This window comes from Saccoglossus kowalevskii, chromosome 2 (genome assembly GCF_978046115.1).
Source record: "Saccoglossus kowalevskii chromosome 2, keSacKowa6.1, whole genome shotgun sequence".
NCBI lineage: Eukaryota > Metazoa > Hemichordata > Enteropneusta > Harrimaniidae > Saccoglossus > Saccoglossus kowalevskii.
The window spans coordinates 28,943,241-28,959,585 of record NC_140642.1 but is presented as its reverse complement, the minus strand read 5'-3'; the positions used below and the strand labels follow the sequence as shown (position 1 = coordinate 28,959,585).

At 34.4% G+C, this 16,345-nt stretch overlaps 1 long non-coding RNA gene across 1 annotated transcript in view; it reads right to left on the bottom strand.

The window, feature by feature from the left end:
- Window positions 1–1,878: 1,878 nt before the first annotated feature.
- Window positions 1,879–16,345, bottom strand: part of LOC144352766 (uncharacterized) — a 37,492-nt gene continuing 23,025 nt past the window's right edge. Inside the window, exon 2 of the long non-coding RNA XR_013420658.2 lies at window positions 1,879–3,206. This is a non-coding gene — a long non-coding RNA (uncharacterized LOC144352766). The remainder of the gene's footprint in view (window positions 3,207–16,345) is intronic.

Below are 16,345 nucleotides of genomic sequence, written 5' to 3'. Positions count from 1 at the left end.
CTAAAATAAACTATTTTGACAATCAAATGATTGACATAATGTAGAAATATTCCATATTTATGATGGAATCTATCATTGATTCAATAAATTAAGGAAGTTTTGAAATAAAAAAAAATATATTTCTTTGGTCAATTGAAAAAAAGTAACATTTAAACTTTTTTTTTTTAATTTACATTTTTTGGATTAAATTATACCAATTAAGTTCACCAGAACTAACGACAATTTCAAATGAATTTTATAAATCAATTTATACAGTCACTTCACAAATTGTGGCACAAGCTGTTGCTAGGCAACAAAATGAACCTCATAATTCAAATAATAGGAAAATTTATATCAACTTAATTTTATCAACTAGAATAATAATTTCAAAGCATTTTAAATATTTTTTCACACAATATCATAAACCAAAATATAAAAAAAAATATTTGTGTTTACAATAACTCTGAAAGTGGTATAATTAAAGGATACTGTTTTAGTTTTTAGTGTAAAGTAATTTTGTACAAATACAGGCAAGTCCATTTAACTACGTTTTGTTTATTTAAAATTTGCTCTTGCTCTGAGAAGTTTAGTAGGGTAACTTTACCAGGTGAAATTATTTTGACAACAATCAAATAAGAGGGGGGGGGGGGTGTGCTTGCACTTCAAACACAAAGTTGGCAATAGGAATGACTTTCTGTTTTCTAATTGGTTGATTATTTCACTATAGTGTTATGGGTTGGAAGTAAGAATTATTCAGACCAGTTATATTTCACTATGTTGGCCAAATAGCCAATTGAACAAATACTAGAAAATAAATAAAGGTAACATGTTCCATCATGCCTGGCTGTTAAACATATTAATTCATATTATTTTTTCACACTCAACAGCCAAGTTTGAAAAAAAAAAAAATGAGAACACCCCCCCTGTGCCACAACAATGTCTATATAAAAGTTTATCATGGCCCCTAAAATGTTCCATATCCCTCCCCAGACTTGTACAGAGAGGAGTACTCATTGATGGTAAGTTGAATTTCAAATTTGGGAGTGCATACAAGTGAAGAGTACTTAGTTTTCCTTAGGAATAATTATTCTAAACAATTTTCAATAAATCATTGGTAAAAACAAGAAGTCACCATGCAAATATTTCACCCTAAGACCCCATGCCGAACCATGAAAAATGTTTAATTCAATTACAACAGACTTTAATTTATATTTTTATTGACAGATATTAAAAGGTGGTCCAGAAATACCTGTTCACACATTACTCTTGACACAATGCATGAAATTACGAACATAAATTTTCTGACTTTTCAATTAAATTCATTGACCCTTATTAGTTTACACAGAATTTCTATATCAGTGGTCATCGAAAATATTCAGAACAACTTATTTTGACATTATGATGCAGAAAAGTGTATCATTATGTATCCCACGTGGCAAGATAAATTATATTAGATAACATTTAATATATTTAAATTAAGAAAAGAAATGTTTTGATTACATCCCAGTTATAGATGAACTTTAACAGCTGCAAGTCAGGGGTTAAAAAAAAACAGGACATACTATTGTCTGGAATGATGCAGCATGGGATATATTGAGCTTATAATAGCTTATAGTTCCTATGGTGAATATGCTGTAACAAATTTTTAGAATATTCTGATATTTGTAACGGACCAAATTGTTGAGAAAAACTAGCATTTATTTTTGCCCTGAATATAGAGTTAATAAATACACAGAACTCTTTATGAAGGGGAGAAAGTAAAATAACCCCCCCCCCCCCCAAAAAAAAAGAGAACTCCCATGGTTCACTTCAAACACAAAATGTACATCACACAATATATAGATAAATCAGTTTCTATTCATTGCAAAATATTGTACATATTACACACAACACTTAACATTATGTTCATTTTTTATTCAAAAATATTCCAGTGAATTACTTGCACAAATACCTGTGTAAAAGTGAAAGATTCAAAGAAATACATACACCCGCAAATTTGGATTTGTTTCTAATTTTCTTTAACCTTTTGCGCACTGTAATTTCGTTCCCGCCAAATCTTTGCTGCAAAGTTTTGCAGGATTTATTTTGTGAAAGGCGTCAAAAATTGACATTGCCTGCTGAAAGTCTCCACAGATGCCCAAAAAGTGAATGGAGGGGAAAAAACAGCATCAGCGGAGTGTGTGTTAAAGAAGAAATCTTTTTCACTGAGAAAGGACACAGACCTTTATGTTGTATTTTTCCACTGTTCAATATAGAGCTGATCAGAATGAACAAACTGCAACCTTCCCAGAACACAGCCAAAACTTCTGTCACATGTAAAAAATAAACAGCACACATATACACATGTAAATCTTTTGTGAAAGTTGACATTTATAATGCATGCATAAAATATGTGCAGTCTTATTATCAATATCATTGATAAGAAAAATAAAATACAAATTGATCACTTAGGAAATTAAATGTATGAAAAAGCATCTTCAATAAAGATATACAAGAAAAACCTGATAAATGTAATTTAACAGACAAATAGATAACAAAAAATACTATTCCATCGTTGTTCATTCAATCATAGATACTTGTTTGTTTCGATGATCTCTACATACAGGTCTCAAACAATAGTTAAATGAATCAAAACAAGGTTAAAAATACAGAAATATTAATGTAGAATGCTACTCAACAGTAAAAATAATGTCATATGGCAAGGATATATCTCAATACCTCAACATTTTGATCAGTGGCATAAGATGAAAAAATGATATACAGTGTCTAAACAATGTACTTGTTCATGTCTGAAAATACTAAAAAAATTACAATATTTAATTCTTAATGATATGTGTTTTAATTGTAGTCAATGGGAGCTGCTGCTAAATTGCCATGTTATGCATTTTTGACAATTTTCCTAAAAAACAGATTGACCATTTTGTACTTGATTCGAAAAAAAAGCATCAAGATATCATTGTGTTCAGTGTATGTACCCAAGTTTATACCAAGTCCGTCTACACACAGCTGAGATCTGGAATACTAGAAATGACTGCCATTCGACCATCTTGAATCGGGTCATGAAACAAATATAATGTCTGATGTATGAACTTGATCTTCCAAAGCATGGGTGAGATATGGCTGGATATGAACCATCTTTTTCTTCTTGAGTGCTAAATGTCATACATACATCCTGGTGTTTCCAGGTTTAACAGCAACGTTTCTTCAATGTCTTCTTCACTTTTCACCTATCAAACAATTGATAATTTATTTGATAAACGATGTTGTTTTTAGATTACCCTTTTTATTACCATTTTAACTTCAAAATAAAGTATGCCCTCTAAGGCAATAATAACAGCTGTGACATAAAGATCGTACCATGAGGTCAATGATACAAGTAAATAATACAAATAAAATTCATTAGTTGCTTGTGGTTATATTTGTTCCCCGCAAAAACAAAAGTTTCTTATGGATTTGCTGGTCCTATATTCACAATGGTTTTGGATTATAATTATTACACTATTACTAGGAAATGTTATTACCAGGAAATTCATAGTTCACAAGTCATGACATGGCAAGCACTGTACATTATCATTGTAAGATGATAGCAAAAGCAATGGACTGCAAGATTCTAAGTAATACTAAGTTTGAACAAAATCCATCCATCAATGACAGATCAAGATCCAGTTCTGGAATAGTTGTAGTCAATTTATTATATTAATGCATGCACTTACATAAAATGATAGAGGTATCTATGGTCAAAAAAGTTCAAATTTTAATGATCTAGCATAACATACATACAATTTTTTGTACAATATGTACACTTGTTTTAGAGATGCACTTTTAATAAAGCCAACGCAGTAATGTTAAGGATGTTAACAAGCATGCTACCTAAAAATAAAAGTGATAAAAATATCACATTCTTTTGTTTACGTACACCACTAGTTATCATCAACTTGAGGCTTTTTTTTATACAGTAATTTTATTTTAAATGGAAAATACATATTTTTGGGGAATTCTTCTATTTTTCTGTTATATTAAAATGGTACAATACAACAGATGGGATGAGGTTTCTATTAGAGCATCTGAACATATGAAAAATGGTGAATTTTTGGTTCTCAATTGTTCAAACAGAATGGGTGCATGCAACTTATATTAGGGGTGCAGCTTCTAATAAAGATTCAACATAATATAGTATGAATTCACAGAAATATTTCGATATATCAAACCATGCATAGTACACAGGCAAAATTAAAAGCTGGGGGGAAAAAAAGAATATTAAATTTAAATAAAGAAAAATGAGGATATGTTCCATGCATAACCAAACAAATGTACACACAGCCTTGTTCATTCAGACAGGTCAAAACGAAAATATATACATAATGCCATATGTGCAAGGACCAAAAGGGCAAATGTCAACAAGAATTCAATAGCTAATACATGTAGACACATGTAAAACATAAATTTATTCAACAAACAGTTGACCTAATGTGCAAGTAACAGCTAGCAGTGGCACTATTAATCTTTTTTCTCTTTGTTCCATATTATTTGACTTGGATAAATGACCCTTAATATGTCCGTGTACCTGTACGCACATATTATATGAACAAAGATTAAATTTTCAGACTGAATTTCAACGTTGAATATTATTTTACTTGTATATCAAATGCAGAATTATTTTATTTGACAAAATCTATGATCAAAGACAAAAACATAAGACAAAACAGAATGTAGCCGCACAGCAAATTAAAATAAAAACCCTGTGAATATGCCAAAACGCAAACACAGATTGTATTGGTTCCTTCATAAACCAGTGAATAGCCATGCTACATCAAATCCACTGAAATTAAACCCAGTGAATATTTCTCCTTCTATACGTGTAATGAAAAAGCATTTTATGGAATTGTGCAATACTGTAAAATACTCTATTTAAGCTGGAACTAATTTTTGCTGAAAAGACTTTTTTGGGAGTTTCGTATGGAATTTATTTTCACCGATTTTTGGTGCATTGAATGTAAAATATAGGGAAAAAGATATATTCGCTAGATTTTATTTTCACAGAACGACTCCATCAGCGAAAATAGTGGAAAATTAATTCCAAGTGAAAATAAAGTATTTTACAGTATATTATACTCTAGGGTATGGTTTGATTTATAAACACATCAACAGATACAAACCTCGACAAGTTAATTGTATTTATGTACATTCACATAGTTATGGCACAAGATAATACCCGTTCATATGATTTCCTTTTATAAGAAAGCAAATTTATTTGTAAGAAATGTAACCAATTACCGGTATGAGATTTCCTGGATACCCTTCTTTAATTTCTTACAAAAAAAATGAAAACTAAAACTTATAAGAAATGTATGTGTATAAGAAAATGTATGTGTAAATCAACATTTATGAGAAATGAAGATAATATATAAAACACACTTATCCCCGGCAGGAAGGGTAGTGAATAATTTACCCTCCACTGCTGTCATGGACTTTTGATACAGTACCTATGCATTTTAACAAATCATAATTCAATAAGGCATGACACACTAAAGGTCACACATCCTGGTACTTCGAGGGAGGGGCAAATTTACATTTTCATAAAAATGCAAGCATTTTCATAACAACCAAAAAAAAGTATCCTTGTGTGCTGAGGTTATTGGAGACAAATTCAAAATTAATTCAAAATTTAAGATTAGCATTTTAAACAAGAAGCTTGGCAACTAATATTGATCTGTTATTTGAGATATTTGAGATGCCCAACATCAAAACAACATGATCCCCAATATTGAAGTTTATAATACTCGCATATTTTGAGATTATAATATTATATAATATATATTTGGCTTATAATAATTTTATATTAAATATGCATGGTTTTCATCATTAAACTAATCACGTCTGTGGATCACCGAAGAGCATCTATGCACCAAATTTTAATGAAATGTGACTATTATGCATATTATGCAAATTAGGTAATTAGTATGCATGAATTTCATTCCAAAGCTAATCAGGTCTTTAGCATTGTTCCCATTATACCCCAATTATTTATTGAAATGCAGTAATTAGTTTTACAGGTGGAGAAATTTGTTAATTATATCCAAATTAGGTAATTTTTATGCATGAATTTCAATCCAAAACTAATCAGATCTGTGTATTGTACAGAGAACATATGTACAAGTTTCATTATACATTATACATAATGTGATGATTAATTTTAAAAAAATTATGGAAAGCCGAAAAGAAAATCATTATGCAAATTAGACAATTATTAAGAATGTATTTAAACCCAAAACTAATTAGGTCATTATTGTTTTCAAGTATTCATTGAAATAACATGATATTCATGGAAAACTGAAACCCGACTACTGTAAAATGACTAATTTACACTGGGTTTAAATTTCACTGATTTAGCATTTCAGACATATTCAGTGGGTTTTAAATTCACGGTTTTAACATTTAGATAATGTGTTCTATGCTAAATTTTACATATTCACTGGGTTTCAATTTAGCGCATTTTCCAGTCAGCAAAATAAGCAAAATTAAAACCCAGTGAATAATTAACCCCTTTACAGTATTATGTACAGATATTAATTAAAAAAACTAATAAGGTCTGTGCAATCCCAAAGAGTATCTATGTACCAAGTTTCATTGAAATGTGATTATAAATTGAGATATCAATGGAAAAACGGAAAAATTATGAATTATTATGCAAATTAGGTAATTGGTATAAATAGATTTTAACCAAAACTGATCAGGTCTGTTCATTGTCCTAGAGCATCTACGTATCAACATTCAATGAAATGTGGTGATTAGTACTTGAGTTATTGCTAGAAAAGCTGAAAATTAGGTAATTGATATGCATGGATTTTAGCCCAAAGCTAATCAGGTTTGTGCATTGAGCTAGAGCAGCTATGAAAATTGCTGATCATGCAAATTAGGTAATTAATATTCACAGATTTTTACCAAAACTAATCTGGTCTATGTAATGTCTCAGAGCACTGATATACAAAGTTTCAGTGAAATCTGACCAGCGGTTCTGAAGATAATGACATACATTGCTTCATTATAGTAAACACTTAACTATAAACAAATTACATGTAATTGTAATTTACCCAAAAAAGTATGTTACAACAAAGTTACAGTGTATTATTCGGATTCACCGTTTTTGTACTATTCATATTCAGGCTCAGAATAAAATACTTATACCCAGCATTACAATTGAAAGGTAATGCCCTTCTTCCCCAATATATTATTGTCTAGAATATTCAAATCAGTGTATAGCTGACAGCAACAGCAGCTGAAACCTGATGTCTGAGCCTTCACCAGGGCATGACACCTTGGAGCAAAAATAAAAGTCATCAGTGACAATAGAATAGTAGTAAAATTATTAAATTATGTGACTGCATAGATTATATTTGTATTACTCATTATCATTACACATACAAAATATGTACAAATATGCCAGATTTAATTCGCTGATCAGCATTGATAATTTTTGAAAACATTCTACTAATTGTCAGACTGAGTACTGGCATCATTCTGAAAATGTAACTATTATGTACAAGAGACCACTGGAATTAACAACGCATACATGCTGTGTTATCAGAAATAATGTGAAATAAATCCTGTTCTGTAAAATAATTTGTTGACGTAGACTCTCCAGTAGACTTGCATGCATGCAGTCTTGTTTGTAATTTGGTGTTTATTACTGAAAACGCTAAGATACAAAACAAACAAGAGACTTAATTTGTGTCCCTTGCAAGAGTTCTCTTATTAATAATATTAATGAGCTTTTCAGTGACGTGAAAAATTGGCATAATTTACATAAGGAATGATTTGGCGGGCGGAGCTTACATACATAATTTTTCATTAATTCAAGATGGACATGAATGACGGGCAGGCGATTGCAAGCAACTGACGAAAACAAGCAAGACAGTTGTCATATCGCATATGGGTCAAATTATGGACCCCCATACCAGGTCCATGGTCAAATATACTAAAATCAGATAACCTTAGAAGACTGTTCAAAGCTACTGATGGGTGCACTTACAACCTGTTGTTGATATTCTGAAAGTGATGCATAGCCTAGTATTATTTATGCACATTTGACGATGTCTTACAATACCATCAGAAAGAAAGCCTTACAGAATATTGCAAAAATCAAATGTGTAAAATGAAAATAAATGATCCAGATCAATGTTTATATCAATAATAATATACAACTTTTTCATCCCATGTCACCGTTTTAGCTCTACAAGTAGCTCATGCATTACGTAAATGACAACAGAATGTCTATGGTTCAAAATAAGTTATTTTGTAATGATCCAGTAGATAAAGAATGCAATGTTTGGTGTATGTGTGTTTCTACAATACAGTAAAAACAATAATACAAAAATTTCTAGCTCAGTATTGAACTCACTGTGATGACCTCATGTCCCATGTCTGGAGCATGCATGTTGGCTAATTACTGTATTTGCTCCATTAGTACATCTTCAATAAAATGTGTGTATAAAAATGTTTGTTTTAGTATGATTTTAGGTACATCTAACGGACACCAAAACCATCTTCAGCAGATAACACTTTGTTCGCTAGGAATATCTCCAATTGTGGCAAGCCATGAAAACCTCTGCTTTATCTAAACCATGCAATCAGACAAAGCATGTATGCAAACTATTTTTGACAGGCCAATATGTTTTCTGGGTAAAATGAACTTTTATTATATTTGAACACAAACCATGAATGATGTACTGAGTAATCAGTTGTGACAATATTACTCTGAATCAGACTTGTCAATGGAATGGCCATCAAGACAAATAATCAGAATAGCGACCAGATTGACTTATCAATGGAATGGCCATCAAGACAAATAATCAGAATAGCAACCAGATTTACTTATCAATGGAATGGCCATCAGGACAAATAACCAGAATAGCAACCAGATTGACTTATCAATGGAATGGCCATCAAGACAAATAATCAGAATAGCAACATGATTTACTTATCAATGGAATGGCCATCAAGACAAATAACCAGAATAGCAACCAGATTTACTTATCAATGGAATGACCATCAGGACAAATAACCAGAATAGCAACCAGATTGACTTATCAATGGAATGGCCATCAGGACAAATAACCAGAATAGCAACCAGATTGACTTATCAACGGAATGGCCATCAGGACAAATAACCAGAATAGCAGCCAGATTGACATATTAATGGAATGGCCATCAAGACAAATAACCATAATAGCAACCAGATTGACTTATCAATGGAATGGCCATCAAGACAAATAACCAGAATAGCAACCAGATTGACTTATCAATGGAATGGCCATCAAGACAAATAACCATAATAGCAACCAGATTGACTTATCAATGGAATGGCCATCAGGACAAATAACCAGAATAGCAACCAGATTGACTTATCAATGGAATGGCCATCAAGACAAATAACCAGAATAGCAACCAGATTGACTTATCAATGGAATGGCCATCAAGACAATCAGAATAGCAACCAGATTGACTTATCAATGGAATGGCCATCAGGGCAAATAACCAGAATAGCAACCAGATTGACTTATCAATGGAATGACCATCAAGACAAATAACCAGAATAGCAACCAGATTGACTTATCAATGGAATGACCATCAGGACAAATAACCAGAATAGCAACCAGATTGACTTATCAATGGAATGGCCATCAAGACAAATAACCAGAATAGCAGCCAGATCGACTTATCAATGGAATGGCCATCAGGACAAATAACCAGAATAGCAACCAGATCGACTTATCAATGGAATGGCCATCAGTACAAATAACCAGAATAGCAACCAGATTGACTTATCAATGGAATGGCCATCAAGACAAATCAACCAGAATAGCAACCAGATTGACTTATCAATGGAATGGTCATCAAGACAAATAACCAGAATAGCAACCAGATTGACTTATCAATGGAATGGTCATCAAGACAAATCAACCAGAAAAGCAACCAGATTGACTTATCAATGGAATGGTCATCAGGACAAATAACCAGAATAGCAATCAGATTGACTTATCAATGGAATGGCCATCAAGACAAATCAACCAGCATAGCAACCAGATCGACTTATCAATGGAATGGCCATCAGGACAAATCAACCAGAATAGCAACCAGATTGACTTATAAATGGAATGGCTATCAGGACAAATAATCAGAATAGCAACCAGATTGACTTATCAATGGAATTGTCATCAGGACAACCAGAATAGCAGCCAGATTGACTTATCAATGGAATGGCCATCAGGACAAATAACCAGAATAGCAGCCAGATTGACTTATCAATGGAATGGTCATCAAGACAAATAACCAGAATAGCAACCAGATTGAATTATCAATGGAATGGCCATCAGGACAAATAACCAGAATAGCAACCAGATTGACTTATCAATGGAATGGCCATCAGGACAAATAACCAGAATAGCAACCAGATTGACTTATCAATGGAATGGCCATCAAGACAAATCAACCAGAATAGCAACCAGATCGACTTACCAATGGAATGGCCATCAGGACAAATCAACCAGAATAGCAACCAGATTGACTTATAAATGGAATGGCCATCAAGACAAATAACCAGAATAGCAACCTGATTGACTTATCAATGGAATGGTCATCAGGACAAATAATCAGAATAGCAGCCAGATTGACTTATCAATGGAATGGCCAACAGGAAAATAACCAGAATAGCAGCCAGATTGACTTATCAATGGAATGGCCATCAAGACAAATAACCAGAATAGCAACCAGATTGACTTATCAATGGAATGGCCATCAGGACAAATAACCAGAATAGCAACCAGATTGACTTATCAATGGAATGGCCATCAAGACAAATCAACCAGAATAGCAACCAGATTGACTTATCAATGGAATGGTCATCAAGACAAATAACCAGAATAGCAACCAGATTGACTTATCAATGGAATGGTCATCAAGACAAATCAACCAGAAAAGCAACCAGATTGACTTATCAATGGAATGGTCATCAGGACAAATAACCAGAATAGCAACCAGATTGACTTATCAATGGAATGGCCATCAAGACAAAAAAAAACAGAATAGAAGCCAGATTGACTTATCAATGGAATGGCCATCAGGACAAATCAACCAGAATAGCAATCAGATTGACTTATCAATGGAATGGCCATCAAGACAAATCAACCAGAATAGCAACCAGATTGACTTATCATTGGAATGGCCATCAAGACAAATCAACCAGAATATCAACCAGATTGACTTATCAATGGAATGGCCATCAAGACAAATCAACCAGCATAGCAACCAGATCGACTTATCAATGGAATGGCCATCAGGACAAATCAACCAGAATAGCAACCAGATTGACTTATCAATGGAATGGCCATCAAGACAAATAACCAGAATAGCAGCCAGATCGACTTATCAATGGAATGGCCATCAGGACAAATAACCAGAATAGCAACCAGATCGACTTATCAATGGAATGGCCATCAGTACAAATAACCAGAATAGCAACCAGATTGACTTATCAATGGAATGGCCATCAAGACAAATCAACCAGAATAGCAACCAGATTGACTTATCAATGGAATGGTCATCAAGACAAATAACCAGAATAGCAACCAGATTGACTTATCAATGGAATGGTCATCAAGACAAATCAACCAGAAAAGCAACCAGATTGACTTATCAATGGAATGGTCATCAGGACAAATAACCAGAATAGCAATCAGATTGACTTATCAATGGAATGGCCATCAAGACAAATCAACCAGCATAGCAACCAGATCGACTTATCAATGGAATGGCCATCATGACAAATAACCAGAATAGCAACCAGATTGACTTATCAATGGAATGGCCATCAGGACAAATAACCAGAATAGCAACCAGATTGACTTATCAATGGAATGGCCATCAAGACAAATCAACCAGAATAGCAACCAGATCGACTTACCAATGGAATGGCCATCAGGACAAATCAACCAGAATAGCAACCAGATTGACTTATAAATGGAATGGCCATCAAGACAAATAACCAGAATAGCAACCTGATTGACTTATCAATGGAATGGTCATCAGGACAACCAGAATAGCAGCCAGATTGACTTATCAATGGAATGGCCATCAGGACAAATAACCAGAATAGCAGCCAGATTGACTTATCAATGGAATGGTCATCAAGACAAATAACCAGAATAGCAACCAGATTGAATTATCAATGGAATGGCCATCAGGACAAATAACCAGAATAGCAACCAGATTGACTTATCAATGGAATGGCCATCAGGACAAATAACCAGAATAGCAACCAGATTGACTTATCAATGGAATGGCCATCAAGACAAATCAACCAGAATAGCAACCAGATCGACTTACCAATGGAATGGCCATCAGGACAAATCAACCAGAATAGCAACCAGATTGACTTATAAATGGAATGGCCATCAAGACAAATAACCAGAATAGCAACCTGATTGACTTATCAATGGAATGGTCATCAGGACAAATAATCAGAATAGCAGCCAGATTGACTTATCAATGGAATGGCCAACAGGAAAATAACCAGAATAGCAGCCAGATTGACTTATCAATGGAATGGCCATCAAGACAAATAACCAGAATAGCAACCAGATTGACTTATCAATGGAATGGCCATCAGGACAAATAACCAGAATAGCAACCAGATTGACTTATCAATGGAATGGCCATCAAGACAAATCAACCAGAATAGCAACCAGATTGACTTATCAATGGAATGGTCATCAAGACAAATAACCAGAATAGCAACCAGATTGACTTATCAATGGAATGGTCATCAAGACAAATCAACCAGAAAAGCAACCAGATTGACTTATCAATGGAATGGTCATCAGGACAAATAACCAGAATAGCAACCAGATTGACTTATCAATGGAATGGCCATCAAGACAAAAAAAACAGAATAGAAGCCAGATTGACTTATCAATGGAATGGCCATCAGGACAAATCAACCAGAATAGCAATCAGATTGACTTATCAATGGAATGGCCATCAAGACAAATCAACCAGAATAGCAACCAGATTGACTTATCATTGGAATGGCCATCAAGACAAATCAACCAGAATATCAACCAGATTGACTTATCAATGGAATGGCCATCAAGACAAATCAACCAGCATAGCAACCAGATCGACTTATCAATGGAATGGCCATCAGGACAAATCAACCAGAATAGCAACCAGATTGACTTATAAATGGAATGGCCATCAAGACAAATAACCAGAATAGCAACCTGATTGACTTATCAATGGAATGGTCATCAGGACAAATAATCAGAATAGCAGCCAGATTGACTTATCAATGGAATGGCCAACAGGAAAATAACCAGAATAGCAGCCAGATTGACTTATCAATGGAATGGCCATCAAGACAAATAACCAGAATAGCAACCAGATTGACTTATCAATGGAATGGCCATCATGACAAATAACCAGAATAGCAACCAGATTGACTTATCAATGGAATGGCCATCAAGACAAATCAACCAGAATAGCAACCAGATCGACTTACCAATGGAATGGCCATCAGGACAAATCAACCAGAATAGCAACCAGATTGACTTATAAATGGAATGGCCATCAAGACAAATAACCAGAATAGCAACCTGATTGACTTATCAATGGAATGGTCATCAGGACAAATAATCAGAATAGCAGCCAGATTGACTTATCAATGAAATGGCCAACAGGAAAATAACCAGAATAGCAGCCAGATTGACTTATAAATGGAATGGCCATCAAGACAAATAACCAGAATAGCAACCAGATTGACTTATCAATGGAATGGCCATCAGGACAAATAACCAGAATAGCAACCAGATTGACTTATCAATGGAATGACCATCAGGACAAATAACCAGAATAGCAACCAGATTGACTTATCAATGCAATGGCCATCAGGACAAATAACCAAAATAGCAGCCAGATTGACTTATCAATGGAATGGCCATCAAGACATATAACCAGAATAGAAACCAGATTGACTTATCAATGGAATGGCCATCAAGACAAATCAACCAGAATAGCAACCAGATCGACTTACCAATGGAATGGCCATCAGGACAAATCAACCAGAATAGCAACCAGATTGACTTATAAATGGAATGGCCATCAAGACAAATAACCAGAATAGCAACCTGATTGACTTATCAATGGAATGGTCATCAGGACAAATAATCAGAATAGCAGCCAGATTGACTTATCAATGGAATGGCCAACAGGAAAATAACCAGAATAGCAGCCAGATTGACTTATCAATGGAATGGCCATCAAGACAAATAACCAGAATAGCAACCAGATTGACTTATCAATGGAATGGCCATCAGGACAAATAACCAGAATAGCAACCAGATTGACTTATCAATGGAATGGCCATCAAGACAAATCAACCAGAATAGCAACCAGATTGACTTATCAATGGAATGGTCATCAAGACAAATAACCAGAATAGCAACCAGATTGACTTATCAATGGAATGGTCATCAAGACAAATCAACCAGAAAAGCAACCAGATTGACTTATCAATGGAATGGTCATCAGGACAAATAACCAGAATAGCAACCAGATTGACTTATCAATGGAATGGCCATCAAGACAAAAAAAACAGAATAGAAGCCAGATTGACTTATCAATGGAATGGCCATCAGGACAAATCAACCAGAATAGCAATCAGATTGACTTATCAATGGAATGGCCATCAAGACAAATCAACCAGAATAGCAACCAGATTGACTTATCATTGGAATGGCCATCAAGACAAATCAACCAGAATATCAACCAGATTGACTTATCAATGGAATGGCCATCAAGACAAATCAACCAGCATAGCAACCAGATCGACTTATCAATGGAATGGCCATCAGGACAAATCAACCAGAATAGCAACCAGATTGACTTATAAATGGAATGGCCATCAAGACAAATAACCAGAATAGCAACCAGATTGACTTATCAATGGAATGGCCATCATGACAAATAACCAGAATAGCAACCAGATTGACTTATCAATGGAATGGCCATCAGGACAAATAACCAGAATAGCAACCAGATTGACTTATCAATGGAATGGCCATCAAGACAAATCAACCAGAATAGCAACCAGATCGACTTACCAATGGAATGGCCATCAGGACAAATCAACCAGAATAGCAACCAGATTGACTTATAAATGGAATGGCCATCAAGACAAAAAACCAGAATAGCAACCTGATTGACTTATCAATGGAATGGTCATCAGGACAAATAATCAGAATAGCAGCCAGATTGACTTATCAATGAAATGGCCAACAGGAAAATAACCAGAATAGCAGCCAGATTGACTTATCAATGGAATGGCCATCAAGACAAATAACCAGAATAGCAACCAGATTGACTTATCAATGGAATGGCCATCAGGACAAATAACCAGAATAGCAACCAGATTGACTTAACAATGGAATGACCATCAGGACAAATAACCAGAATAGCAACCAGATTGACTTATCAATGCAATGGCCATCAGGACAAATAACCAAAATAGCAGCCAGATTGACTTATCAATGGAATGGCCATCAAGACATATAACCAGAATAGAAACCAGATTGACTTATCAATGGAATGGCCATCAAGACAAATAACCAGATTAGCAGCCAGATTGACTTATCAATGGAATGGTCATCAAGACAAATAACCAGAATAGCAGCCAGATCGACTTATCAATGGAATGGTCATCAAGACAAATAACCAGAATAGCAGCCAGATCGACTTATCAATGGAATGGCCATCAAGACAAATAACCAGAATAGCAGCCAGATCGACTTATCAATGGAATGGCCATCAAGACAAATAACCAGAATAGCAGCCAGATCGACTTATCAATGGAATGGTCATCAAGACAAATAACCAGAATAGCAGCCAGATTGACTCATCAATGGAATGGCTATCAAGACAAATAACCAGAATAGCAACCAGATTGAATTATCAATGGAATGGCCATCAGTACAAATAACCAGAATAGCAACCAGATTGACTTATCAATGGAATGACCATCAAGACAAATAACCAGAATAGCAGCCAGATTGACTTATCAATGGAATGGCCAACAGGAAAATAACCAGAATAGCAGCCAGATCGACTTATCAATGGAATGGCCATCAAGACAAATAACCAGAATAGCAGCCAGATCGACTTATCAATGGAATGGCCATCAAGACAAATAACCAGAATAGCAACCAGATTGACTTATCAATGGAATTGCCATCAGGACAAATAACCAGAATAGCAACCAGATTGACTTATCAATGGAATGGCCATCAAGACAAATCAACCAGAATAGCAACCAGAT